The sequence below is a fragment of the Callorhinus ursinus genome, unplaced genomic scaffold, assembly GCF_003265705.2.
Source record: "Callorhinus ursinus isolate GAN/ISIS: 27379988/994484 unplaced genomic scaffold, GSC_fseal_2.0 scaffold1, whole genome shotgun sequence".
Lineage (NCBI taxonomy): Eukaryota > Metazoa > Chordata > Mammalia > Carnivora > Otariidae > Callorhinus > Callorhinus ursinus.
In genome coordinates this window covers 76,720,324-76,734,726 of record NW_027397063.1, presented here as the reverse complement: position 1 = coordinate 76,734,726, position 14,403 = coordinate 76,720,324, and positions in this window count along the sequence as shown.

Genomic DNA, 14,403 nt, shown 5'->3' with positions numbered 1-14,403 from the left:
GAAAAGCTCAAACTAACAGGGCCCGCCATATCAAATGAGCCAGAGAATGAAGCCAGGGCAGGGCCAAATCATGGAGAAACTTGAGTCCTGATGACAATGTTTGTGCCTCTGGATCCAACCATGACTGAAGCTAGTATATCCCTATGGACTTTTCAGTTACGTGAGCCAATAAATACCCTTTTTTGCTTTAAAAAAAAAATAACAGTGGCAACCATTAATACACTCACTTATTATTGACCACACACCAAATAAATATACACTAATACTCCATATCTCATTTAAGCAGCGATGACTCCAGATTATCTATTTGAAGAGTTTTCTGGGTAACAATCTGGTTATAGTTGGATAGGGGAGGGTGGCTCTGTCCTGAAGCTTCATTTGCATAACAGGAGCACCATTTTTTCTTTTTTTTTCTTTCTTTTGTTCAAAACCATTTTCCAAAAATTTGGAAGTGAGGGAAAAAATTGGGCAGCATATATTTTTTTCACTATCTTATGAGGAGACTTTTTAACAGATTCACCCAAGGATATTTAGAAGGTACTTTGTCTAGACTTAGTGAAGATACATGTTACATGTTAATTTGTAGATTTTTATCTGATAAGCATGCAAATAATTCCTGTCCAGTTGCAAAGATAACACTGAGGGATGTAGTTTATTGCCTTGTAGGCATTTTGTATCTATTAGAAAATTCATTTAATTATCCTTTTGTGTGACTAACTACATAACTCTCCATTTTCTGATTCTCTCTTTTGTACCAGCCCTACCATCCCTACCATCTTGCTGATTATCTGATTAATGATTAAATTGAATAAAATATTTGATAATGTTCATCCTATATTTGCATAAGTGTCATGTTCTTAACTTTTGGGAAATGGTAACAGATATGCTGTAGGCATGACCATTGCTGCCATCATTAGGACAAAGCAACATCTGCTGAGTCTGCAGTCCTGCTAAATACTCCTGAAACTGCCGTAGATTCTCTTGTAATCCAGAACTGATGGCTGCTGCTGCTGGATGCACCACCAGAAGCAAAAAAACAATAGCTCTATCTTCCTCCCAACTTCCCAGCCATTTTGCACAAGGTTACCAAAGATGTTTGGCAAGAGGGCCTAGAAACTTTGTAGATTTCTTGCTAACTATGATATTGGGAAAAGCACAGAGAATGTTTGCTGGAGTATCATGAAAAGGAAGAGATGGAGATGAGAGCTAAAAGGCAACTAACTGGCACAAGGGAAAAATAAATGCAGATGGAAGGTGGCACTAAAAACACCCCTTATAGGATCTATAAGGTACATATAATTATAAATCCCATTTTATAGGAAATGCGGGTACAGAAAAATTAAGTAACTCACTGAGGGTCACACAGCTGTTAGGCAGCAAAACTGGGATTTGGATGTAGGCTTCACTCTTACATTGATTATTTATGCTATATCTCCTCCCTTATAAGGTGGAGGACAAATTAGAGTAGTTGACAGTGCAATATGGCAGTAAGTTTTTTAGAAGATTAAACAAGAACTTACAGAGCTAAGGTGATGGGGATCCAGGAACTAGCAACAGTTGGAAGTCAGAGCAAGCAGGTAAAAATCTGTGGCCCCTGAACTGTCCCCATCCTTACATCTGAAACTCAGGTTCAATTCCAAACCTTAGAAAACTTAAGAGGGAATGAAGAAGGGGAAATGAGGTATAAATTACTAGGTAGAGGTTCAGTCCCAGGACAAGCCAAGAGCTCTTTACTAGCTGGGGCACAGGATCAAGGTTAGAACACCACAGGGTCCAGGTTAAAAGATCTAGTTAACTAATTGAAGTCCATATCAAGAATTCCAGGGGATATCGTATTTGAATCTTAGCTGATTTTTTCCCCCTTCTTGTCATTGTTCTGTGGTGAAAAGATGAGATAAACTCAAATGAGTGCTTGCTCTCCCAAAAGAACTGGAACTAAAGCCTGCTCATCACTTGTCTGTTTTCTGCTAGTATAAGAGGAACTCTGAAAGAATGTCCTTAAATTAAAATACAGGAAAGTGTCTGCAGAGACATTTTTTAAATTCAACCTAAGAGAATACTTATCAAAGAGATCTCTTACCACTTATTTATCATCCATTCACTCATGAATTCACCTAAAAACATAAATTAAGCACCAAATTAAATCCTGGGATTACAAAGATGAGTCAAACTCATTCCTTGCCTTCAAAGTGCTTACCATCCAGAGAAGAGTAAAATAGGTATAGGCAGCTATCTGCAATGTGAAGCACAATTAAGTAAATAAACAAATAAAGAATTGCAGGAAAAGAGAACATAATGTCTCAAATTCTCTCTGAGGGGTGAGAGGGGGTTTATGGAAGAGGCTGCTTTGTGGTGATTCTTAAGGCAGGATCATACTATTTATATGAAAGTTGTATCTATTTTTAAAACTTTGTAATATGATGACACTAGTAAATATGGATATACCTCCTGTGTTTAATTGCTGTTTTCACGTTTTTAAATTCATATCCCTTGTCCAACACCCAACATATTCACAAGATACATGTTTGTATTTGAGCATCAAATGTCTGGTTAAGGGCAAGTTGAAGTGGGATGAAGTGAGGAGGGAGATGACCAGATGTCTTGTTCTTTTTGCCTCATACACAATTATTTTGATTGATATTTTTAGGACAAATATGAACTATCTTTTTAATAAATTATCTTTCTAAATAATACCTCCCCTTTTCCCACCCCGATCAATATGATTCTGATAGCGTGGTAGGACCAGGGGCTGAGGAAAGGAAATGGCAGATGGTACATAGTTTTGGAGCAAAGAGTTATGGAACTTGAGGCTAAGTGTGTTGGGTCTTAAATGCTTGAGTACTCAGAAATCTTTTGGCTGAATCCAATAGAAAACTGCCTTAATCTAGATTAAGCATGAAGGGAATTTATTATCCAAAGTAACTGAAAAGTCCAGGGGAGATGTCTTTTCCAGGCACAGCTGAATCCAGGTGCTTAAAGATTAACTTCAGAAATATTTCCCTCTTCATCTCTTGCCTCTACTTTTCTCTAACTGGGCTTATTTTCAGGCATGAGAATGGCACCAGCAGCCACAGGCAATACCCTATTGGGTTAGGAACTCCTGTAGAAAGAAAGCTTTCCATTCTCCCAAATTCTAGCAAAGGTCCCAGAGCCGGCTCTCTTTGGCCTGACTTCAGCCATATCCCCTTCTGTGAAGAATCACTGATTCTAGGAGCTCTGAGGGCTGTGATTGGCTAGGTCTGCTTCATTTTCCCACTTCTAGAGTATCTTCGTCTGAGAAAGAGAAAGGAGCAAAAAGTTTAAGGGCTATGCTCAAGGCTGTTATCAGAAGGGGAAATGGATTATGGGCAGATAAACACCAATAGAAAAGCCATGCTAAGGGATTTGCAGATATGAGGAATGAGGGCATAAAATCTTTTTTAAGCCCTTGGCATGAGTGAGAAGCCTGAGAGGATCCAGCTAATGACACACAACTACAATGTGGGGGAATGACCGGCTCTCTGCATGAGTAACAAAAATGACCTCAGAGACTACAGTAGATGATGAATTATTCATAAGAAAACACCTCTCTTATTGTTTTTAAGAGAATGAAAAAAGAATCCATGTTGCAAGATACAAATGCATATTCCCAAAGTAGCTAACTTGTTCATATGGAGATCTTTCATTACTGGAAGAATAAGAAGACTTGTACATGCAGATGATTCAAAGACCCACTGTCATTAAAACATTTAACTCTTTTTTTCTTTAAATTAATCAGGACGTGCTCTGTTTGTCCATGAGCAACAATCTATCTTCCCAGAATTTTGTTTCTTTCTAGTTCTTTCTTGGCCCCACCCTTATTATTGAGTCACTAACACATTATTTTTACTATGTAAGGCAGAGACTTGTTACGTGAGTATATGCTTCCATTTGTTATCTGCCTTATGGTAGATTTTGAGTCTATGTCTTTATCACCTTGGTTTCAGTTTTGAATGCTTTCTTCTCTGTTTCCTAATGTTGGTTTCAGCACTGGCAGCAGCTTTGTTGTAGGGGGCTAAGAATCATGTATCTGCTAAAGCATTTCTCATAAGTGAGTGTGCCAAAAACAAGTCTGAAAGACTGAAACACACCACATGCAATTATGCGATAGAGTCTGGGCTTATCCACTGCTTCAGTATATGCACTGCCACCACTACTACCTCCTTAGATAAGATGATGGTTCATTAAGAGTTGGCATATTTTTACTACTCATTGCAGTTTAGGATATATAAAATATCACCCATTACCTAAATTAATTATAGGGAATGACTAAACCATGCTCACATCTTTACTGTCGTGATTTTCTTTCTAGATATTTGTTGTGGAGGGGATGTGGGATGGAATGACATGAGCTTTAAGATTCATCATTTTTAAAACTGAAATTCCAATGTAACTATGATTCTGTGAATTCATATTAAAATCTAGCTTCACTTTACTCCTCAGTGAAAATCTATAACACCCTCTTACACAACTAAGGTGTTACTGATTTTTTGAAAATATACCACAGAATGTTTGCTGGAGTATCATGAATAATCAAAAATAAATTTGTTAAAATTAATTAATACATTTTGCTTTGTGAACTATTGTCCTTTATTTTTAAATCATATGCCTATATGATGCACTGTAAAATACTCTAATATGTAGTAATGCTTTTTGTTATTTATAAATGGCAAGTGGATGCCTTCCAGCATTTTATATGCCAATACATTTTGACCTCAGTTCTGGTTCCAACTTTGCTTTTACCAGATGGGCAGTTTTGGACAAGTTTTAACGTCTCTAAGCCTCAGTTTTCCCTTGTAAAAAAAAAAGTAGCTATTAATATTTACTGGGCATATATGGCAAGATATTCTGAAGATTGATCATAGCAATGTAGGTTAAAGAATTTTGCTAAATTATAAACTACATATAATTTTAAATTATAAAGTATATACAGCTATAGGATATGGTTGAATGCAGACCATAAACTCTTTAAGGGCAAAGATTTGATCTACTTTGTTTTTTTGTTTTTTGGGGTTTTTTTAGATTTTATTTATTTATTTGAGAGAGAGAGAATGAGAGAGAGAGAGAGAGAACACATGAGAGGGGGGAGGGTCAGAGGGCGAAGGAGATTCCCCGCTGAGCAGGGAGCCCGATGTGGGACTCGATCCCGGGACTCCAGGATCATGACCTGAGCCGAAGGCAGTCACTTAACCAACTGAGCCACCCAAGCGCCCTGATCTACTTTTTTATAACAGTGTTTGACATAAGAGATATTCAATACATATTTATAAATGAATGAATAAATAACTATTCCTGGACTACTTAACACTACGCTAGTATTATGGATTAAATTGTGTCCCCCCAAAAAGATATGTTGAAGTTCTAAACCTGGGACCTCAAAAGTGACTTTATTTGGAAATAAAGTCTTTGTAGATATGATCAAATTAAGATAAGGTCATACTGGAATTAGATTGGGCTCTAATTTATTGACTGGTATCTAAGCAGAAGAGGGAAATTTGGATTCAGGAATAGAGAAACCATATGAAGACAGAGACAGAGATTGGAGTGATTCATTCACAAGTCAATGAATGCCAACAACCACCAGAAGCTAGGGGAGTCAAAGAAGGATTCTCCCCTAGAGCCTTCAGAGAGATCATGGTCCTGCTGACACCTTGCTTTCATACTTCTAGCCTGAGCGAGAACACATTTCTGTTGTAAGCCACTTCATTAGTGGCCCTGCAAAACTGATATGGCCAGGATCATGAAAGATGTGGCAGCGTCTGTGATGACATAGGGGATCGCTATTTGATCTCAGTCTTCATAATCAGAAATTTTATTTTGGAGAGAATGTGATTTACTTTGACTTATATGAATACCTGGAACAATTTATTATAACAGAGGTTTCTTTACTATTTTAGGGAAAACAGCAATATCTAATAAACATTAGTTAGTAGTAATTATTCTGCCTTACCCAATACAATCTTAATCCTACACAACTGTCTAAATCTTCTTCTGTTTTCTGCCAATCACTTTCATCTAAATCATTTCTCAACATATGCTACTTAGATGTTAACAGATCTATAATATAATTACCAAAAGATACACGGTCCATTATTACACAAGTTATATTTCCAGACACCTGCCCTTTCTGAAAATATTTTTCTTTGCCATATGCAACTTTCTGGCCACAGTTTTTCATTTGCATAATTTGGATCATTAACTACTACTTGCCTGTAGAGCTTATTAAACTTGATGTATTTTTTTAGGCTATGGTACAACTCCATCTCAAAATACTTGGTGAGCACATAGAGATTTGAAGACTGGAGCAGCGTTCTAAGCAAGATTGCTTTTGGTCCACAGATTTTGTGGGGCAATGCAACTGGTGCATCTGTGTTGTGGATATGATTAAATCATAAATGATGGCATCTGTTGGTAAGACAATTTTAAGCCCTGTATCAAAAATTTTGCAATCATCATTGAGATACAACCTTTCCCCCTTTTCTCAATAATAAAAAATGTACCTGTGATTCAGAAGTTATTCTTATGAGGTACTCCCAACTTTTCAGTTCAGTCTTTAAATAGAAGCACATACTTTATATTAGAATATCTCCCAACGAACAGCTTTCTCTTTGTAAAGGCACTTCTGAATTATTATACAAATATAAAAAGTTTTCCATCGGCTCATCATAGGGCAGAATTTATAGAAACTTCTTCTATCTGGGTATCCAATTAATATTCAAGGACATTTCAAATATGCCAAGATTTGTCATGAATTATGCATTGTTTTAGATTTCTATAATCTCTACTTTCTTTGAAATATGTGCTATAAATCTTGCCCTGATTTCTCCAGTTTTTGATATAACATTTTTATTCAAATCATTTTTCTGTTCTAGCTTTTTTCAGGAAGTAAAGAAAGTATGATGATTTGCTAAAATTAGGATGAAGCTTTTAAAAAAATCTCAAAATGCCTTAAGTCATACAAAGTTGTTTTGTTGTTTTTCTTTATGTGTGTAGGTGCCAGTGTTCTGTACTGGAATTTTATTTTTAAATTTTTGTACACAGGATTGTCACTGGTCTGTTGAAATATATTAGGTTTCATTTCATTGGTCAGAAAAACAACAATCCTCATGCCAGTATCTAGGCTGACCCAATTGAACTTCTCCAATTAAAAACATTGCATATTATTGTATTTTTGTCCCAATAAACATCAAATAGTGGTAAGACTTTTTTTTCATGATATACTGGAGTCATCTATTTAGCTATGCTTGGAACTCTAAGCAATGCATTTATGCAAGATATTCCAATAAAAAGGAGGGCAAAGACAGTGTCAGACACAGTGGGAAGAGTATTTTATAATTTATTAATATGAGTCTTGATTTCTCTTTTAAAATAAACACTGCCTTGATAATATTTGCTGCAATGCTATTATTCAAAGAAACACTAGCAGCATCTGTATTTTGGCAAAAGAATCTTGAAAAAATTATCTGTCTGGGAAATTTTTGAACACTCTCTCCAATATAATTTTTTATTTTGTTCTATCCAGTCAATGCTGAAATAAATGAACCTCTGCTTCATTTCCTCATTTTTAGAATCATATCAATAAATCAAAGAAATTAGAGATATTTTGATTAAACCATTATTCTGCCTGAAAAAGGTAATATTCCTGGTAAAATTTTTAAAAAATCATTAGAATTTAGCAAACTGGGGGGTGCCTGGGTGGCTCAGTCAGTTAAGTGTCTGACTGGATCTCAGCTCAGGTCTTGATCTCAAGGCCATGAGTTCAAGCCCTGCATTGGGCTCCATGCTGGGCGTGAAGCCTACTTAAAAAAAAAAATGAATTTAGCAAACCAGATTTTAAAGACTTATTTTAAACACTTACAGACTTTGGATACAGGAAAAAAAAAACTCAACTCATTTGATCATAAGAGTAATGGTGAAAAATATTTTATGCAGACATATTTTTGTAAGACTTCTTTTTGTTTTGCTTATAAGAACTTTTCCATTAAATTGTCTATCCTTAAGTCACCTCTGTTTTATCATTTCTTTTGCTTTTCTATAGTATATGACTATTTATTCAAAATGTACACTGCTAAAAGGTAATAAGCATAGTAAAACCAAAGTCAAAATTTCTCACATCTAGTTCCTAATTGTCAACCGAATTTTATAGGTATACATTTCCAGTAACAGGTGAAAGAGTATTCTTCAAATTTGCTCTCCAATTCTTCATTTTAGCAGATCCTATATCAAAATCCTTTCTCCTTCCTGTTGCTTTTGCATTGGTGTTCCTCTTGTTTGCCACTCTGCCCCATTTGACCTTTTCTTATCTTTACAAAGACTCCCAGACTTAAATACATTTAAATAACTTGCCCAAAGTCACAAAACTAGTAAGTGTTGACACCAGTCTGTCTAACACCTAACTCTTACTCTTTCTACTATTTCAAAAAGTACTCCAGCAGGACTGACTCCATGTACACTCATGTGTTTATTGGCTATTAAAAGTATGTTGTAACAGTACTTCTTAAACTTTCATATATGTATAAGGTAGGAATCTTGTTAAAATTGCAGATTCTGATTCAGGTGGTCTGGGGTGGGACCTGAGATTCTGAATTTCTCATGAGCTTCCAGGGGATGCTAAAACTGCCATACTTTTAGTAGGAAGGCCTTGTAAGAACCAGCAGAGGTTGGATGTTAGCTAATCTATTACTAAATTTTGTTCACTACTTTTCCTACAAACACCCCACAGTTTTTAGTGTATATTATCTTATTCATTGCTAAATATTTAAAAATGATGATCACAATGAGTCAAACATTTTGGATTTTTGTTAAAATAAATGAGACTCAAATAAATTAATATGCAGAATTATTAGCCAATCTGTCAGTTCCTCATGTCTTTTTTCTTTTGCAATGGAACTGGTGGAGCCACCATTAACAAAATAAATTAATTGAGTATTATCTACTTCAACAGGCCATTTTCTCAAGAGAAACAATGGGGGCCAAGCGGACAACTTTGAACATGTGCTATCTCCTGCCCCTTCCAATATGTTTATCCAGGTGACAAAAAGATAGGAGGAATATGAACAGCCTTGAAGGAGATGCAATTCATCATAGGGCAGACAGAAGAGCAGGTATGAAAGCAGGGAAAGGGCTATTCTCAAAGAAGCATAGGGTGGGAGCAGGTAAAGGTAGGGCAGAAGAGCTTTAAGAACCAGACAAGCCTAAGTTGGAACAATGGCTTACTGTTTACTGGGCATATGATTTTGGGAAAGTCATTTATCCTGGTTGAGCTTAGTTTTCTAATCAGCAAACATTTATTTCGCACTGTTGTTCAGATTAAGAGAATAATGGATGTAAAAGGACCTGATATATAGTAGGCAAGCCACAAATTGATATTCTTTTGCTTTATTTGTCTGAAGGTGAGCTGCTAAGTGCTGATTTTATGCACACAGCCTTGAGAAGGTTTCCCCAGCTTTTTATTTCATGCTCCCTCCCTGGAGTTTTGTCTAGTTGTCCTCAGCACCAAATATTAAAAAGAGGGGTGTAGAGGAATTAATCTGATCTTAGGGCATTGTCACGGTATCTGGATCACCTAATGTCCCACTTACACTTACACATATATTATGATACTATGAGTCATAAATATTTTACCAATTAATTCAGTTGGGACTAGGCTCATCCCTATAGCCATTAAATCAAGTCTGTTTGGTTAGGTCACAAAGCATTACTTGACATACTTGTGCAAAATAAAATTTGCATTTGTTTACTGTACAATGCAGAGAGAATCCAGAAACCTTAAATAATGAGTAACCAAAATTCTGAAAATAATGAATTCCATCATTTTTTAAAAGCGGATCTTGGTGAATTTCTGTTAACATTTGACATTTAGATCTATAGTCGTACTTAGCATGAACAAGGTTTCTCAGCACCAACCTCTGCTTTCTCAAATCTATGGTAACTGAAGGTAGTCTTTCAGAGCTCTTTTGGATGTCATTTTAAAGCAATGGGGCACAAAGAGCAGGGTGGAGGTAGGAAACTGGATCTAGGAATCACTAATTCACCAACATAGGAAAGTGATTAGAATTTTCCTATGGAAACTATTTGGGAAGATAATGGGGATGCTTTTCAGCCTCTGGATTAATGGGTTTGAAGTGGCATAATCTTTCTGGGGAAATATGTCCACTTCTATAGTGGAGATGGCACCAGGGTCCATTAGAGCTTATTGTCTATGAAAAGCAGGTGTTTCTAGGTATCCAATAGCCTAGTAAAGACGAAATCACTAAAAAAATTTCCTACCTCTAATTCATTGATTTCTCCACTTCCTTTACATCCATCATTCCTACCTTCCTTCCCCCGCCCATGATTATCTAGCTTGAATTCCACTGCCCAATACCACTACTAGTCCCTCTTCAATCACATCTCCCTGACAAAAACCCCATCCTGAATGAATCCATCATTCGTCTCTGCTGAGCCTTCACCAAAGCAGCTAAGTAGATGGAAGAGAAAAACTACATCCCCAGGCAGACTTACATCGTTCATTTCCCTCAATAGTGTCCTTGACAGTGCCCAGAAATCTGTTCTTCCAATAATCTTGATCACCCATCCATAGTAACTAGCAGATCATATCTTTTCTCTTCTCTGACCCTTCCTCCTCTCCCATCATGGCCATTTTCTGTTAATGACATTGCCTAAGAAATCCTAAAGAAAATAGAAGTTATCAGCAGTTAGGAGAAGTTAGGAGCTTCCTTATGCTTTGTCGACAAATCTACAATGTATTTTCCTATTCCATTTCCATTCCCTTTTTCCTGGATGGCCCTTGTTAGGGGCTGAATTGTGTCCTCCCAAAACTCATAGTTTGAAGTCCTAACCTCTAGTACTTAGAATGTGACTATATTTGGACATAGAGCCTTTAAAGAGGCAATTAAGGTAAAATGAGATCATATGGGTGGGCCCCCATCCAATATGACTTGCATTCTTTTAAGAAGAGAAAGTTAGGATACAGATCAAGGAGTGACCATGTGACAACACAGTGAGAAGGCAGCCATTGCAAGCCAAGGAGCAAGGCCTTAGGAGAAAACAAACCTACTGATACCTAAACTCCAGAGCCGTGAGAAAATTAATTTTTGTTGTTTAAACCACCCAGTCTATGGTATTTTGTTGTGGCAGCCCTAGAAAACTCATATAGCCTCATTCAAAACTCAGCTTAAATGTCTCTTTCTCAAAGGAAAAGACATCCCAATCTAAATTAAGCTTTTGAACATACTATATTTTTCTCCATAGCATTTACCACAATTGGCAATGATATATTGATTTGTTTATTGTCTATCCTCCTTAATGGATTTTAAGATCTTGAGTAAAGGACAGAACTAGTGGTAGCACCAAAGGATGGGGAAGGGGGCTACTCCCCCTCTATTATCTCCCTATGTTTATTTGATATAAATAATTGGAATTTTATCAGTGCTGAGTCAAGTGTGCAAAAAAGACTCAAAACAAGTTTTCTGCCCTCATTTCAAATATTGTAAAACTGATTCATGTCTGTAATTCACTGCTATATTCCTAGGACCTAGCACTGATACACAGCCTTTGATAAATTTTTCTGGAAGGAAGGAATGAAGGCTAGAAAGAAGGATGGAAGGAAGGAAGGGAGGAAGGGAGGGAGGGAGGGAGGGAAGGAGGGAGGAGGACAGGGTGGGAAAAAAAGAGGAAGTAGTTGTGACTGTAAGGAAAACCAATTACCTGCCAATAGAGACATCTCAGATCTAGCTGATGTGAAGTGAGTCAACAACTTTCCATTTAGGGGTTTTTAACATGGAGTGTGTGAACATGATACCAGCAGGTTTATTAAATTCCTATGATCATGGATTAGCTGAGGGATCTGGAGTTTCATTAGGTAGCTGGTTTGCCTGGTTCTTTCTGATGTTTTCACCTCTGTCTGTATTATAATTTATTAAGCACTATGAGGATTAATTTTATGTGTCAACTTGACTGGGCCATGGGGTGCCCAGATATTTGGTTGAAATGTTATTCTGGGTGTGTCTGTGAGGCTGTTTGTGGATGAGATTAATATTTAAATTGGTAGAATGAGTAAAGCAGATGGCTCTCTCCAATGTGGATGGGTATCATCCAATCCACTGAGGGCCTGGATAGAATAAAAGATAGACTAAGAGAAAATTTGCTGTGTCTGACCAACTGTCTTCAAGCTGGGACATCCATTTTCTGCCTTCAGACTTGGACTTGGGCTGGAAGTGACACCATTGTCTTTCTCTAGAATCCAGCTTGCTGACTATGATACTTGGACTTCTCAACCTCCATAACTGTGTAAGCCAATTCCTTATAATAAATTTCTTTGTATATATCTGTACATCTGTATCTATCTATATATCTATGTATTATATAAATATTTTATAAATAAAATGTTCATTCTGTTTCTTTGAAGAACTCAGTCTAATAGCACCTAGCAGATATTTATGGATTCTTAGAGATGAAAAGGGAAATTATAGAAACTATTTTACTCCTCAAACCATTACAAGATGATAGCCATCTGAGTGAGTTCTTACAATTTGAAAAAGATTGTATATGTCAGTGTTTACCAATGCAACAAAGGTTCTTAGGAATTTTATGTGGAATGTTCCATTGTATGCATTTCCATATATGTGTTTGTATATTTCTCCATAATGAAGCTGCTTTTATCAGTTCTTTTTTTATTATGAAAATTTTAAAACATATACGAATATAGAGAGAATAGTATTATAAACCTTCATGTACCCATCAACCCAGTTTCAACAATTATCAACTCATGACCAACCTTATTTTATCCTCCTTACCCCCTGACTGTTTTGAAACAAATCCCAGACATCATATCATTTCATGAAAAAATGCCAAACAGCAAATTTACAAATACATTTTTAGAACACAATCCTCTATTGATGTGAGGATTGCCTGTATTTCCACCTTGAGTTGAATAATGGATTAATTAATTTTCTATTCTCTTTTCCTTATAGTCATCCTCTTATGTATGGAGAAGTAAATCACTCTGCCAACGACTTAGCCACATTATTTTATTTAGGTAGACTATTCCGAGTAGAGAGTCAAACTTTGTTTCTGTTACTAAGTATGTGACTTTAGGTAAGATTTTAGCTGTCTTTGTCTCAGTTTCTTCATCTCTAAAATAAGAAAACAGTTGAGGGGTGTACCTATGATGTGGCACTATTTTAATAATAATATTGGCTATTATTATTATTATCATTATTATTATTTAATGTGAAAACCAGGGCTAGACTATAAAGGTGAAAGTGATGACTGATCTGTAATTCTTGTAGTAACTCCAATAGCTGAGTATATAGCAGGTGCTCAGAAAATGTCACCAAGAAGCAAAGAAGTCACCTTTTCCTCTTTTCATCTTAGAGAATGTCAGGTGTCCTCATGTACCCTTATAATAACTTTCCCCTGTGTCAAGGGGAGAAGAGTGCAGATTGATCCCCTTGTAATGGTGCACAGACTCTAAGTTTACGTCTGGTGATAAATAATGAAGCAAGCTAACAGATTCTGCCTGCAGTCAATTATCCCAGGTCCATGTTTCTTAGTCTTCCAAGGGGCTCTCAATAGGGACTTATATAGCCGTAGAAACGAGAGAAAAATGGAGAAATAAAGAAAAAACAATTCCATCTGTCAAAATGATGATGGATGCTGTCCAAACCTGTGAACAAAACCTGAAGTGCTAATTCTATGCGCTGCTGATGCCTTTAATTATGCAACTTTGACAGATGGAAAGATTGTTATGCAGTTTTTATTTAAGAAGCTCATGCAAAACTGTAGTTTTGTGCCAAGGGTAATCAGTCACATTAAAGAATTTACCAGAAAGTAAACTCTGCCTTATTTATAGCTTACCAGGTCCTAATTATGCTTCATAAATGGACAGTCATATAATAAGACAAATACAAAATATACATGACTGCAAATTACTACACAACAGTTACATGTCAGAATAGGCAGTCATTTCAAACCACATAATACTTCCCTGTGAATATGCAGTAAACACACTCCAGGTCATACCTTGTTGAGGCAGAATTCCAAAGATCTGAAATAATGTTTTTCCTTAGTCTTAGCTTCAGTAGGGCCTTCAAAAGTGACAGAACAATCATTGTTTGCCTTATATATATAACCCTCTTACTATAGTTCATACATATATGGATTTGTCTAATCACAAGGATTTTCACCAGCCCCTTCTGCTAGTTTCCTGAAGTGTGTTTTTAGTGTCACCTGCATTGGTGTCTGACTTAGTCCAGAAATACATCTTAAGATATTTTTAGTTTCTTCCCTCTGGTATCCCTGCCGCAGTGAGGCTGTATTCCTCTCATCTCCTCCTCAATCTCCTTATCATGGCCTTTTTCTAAAGAGAAGACCTAGAAATCT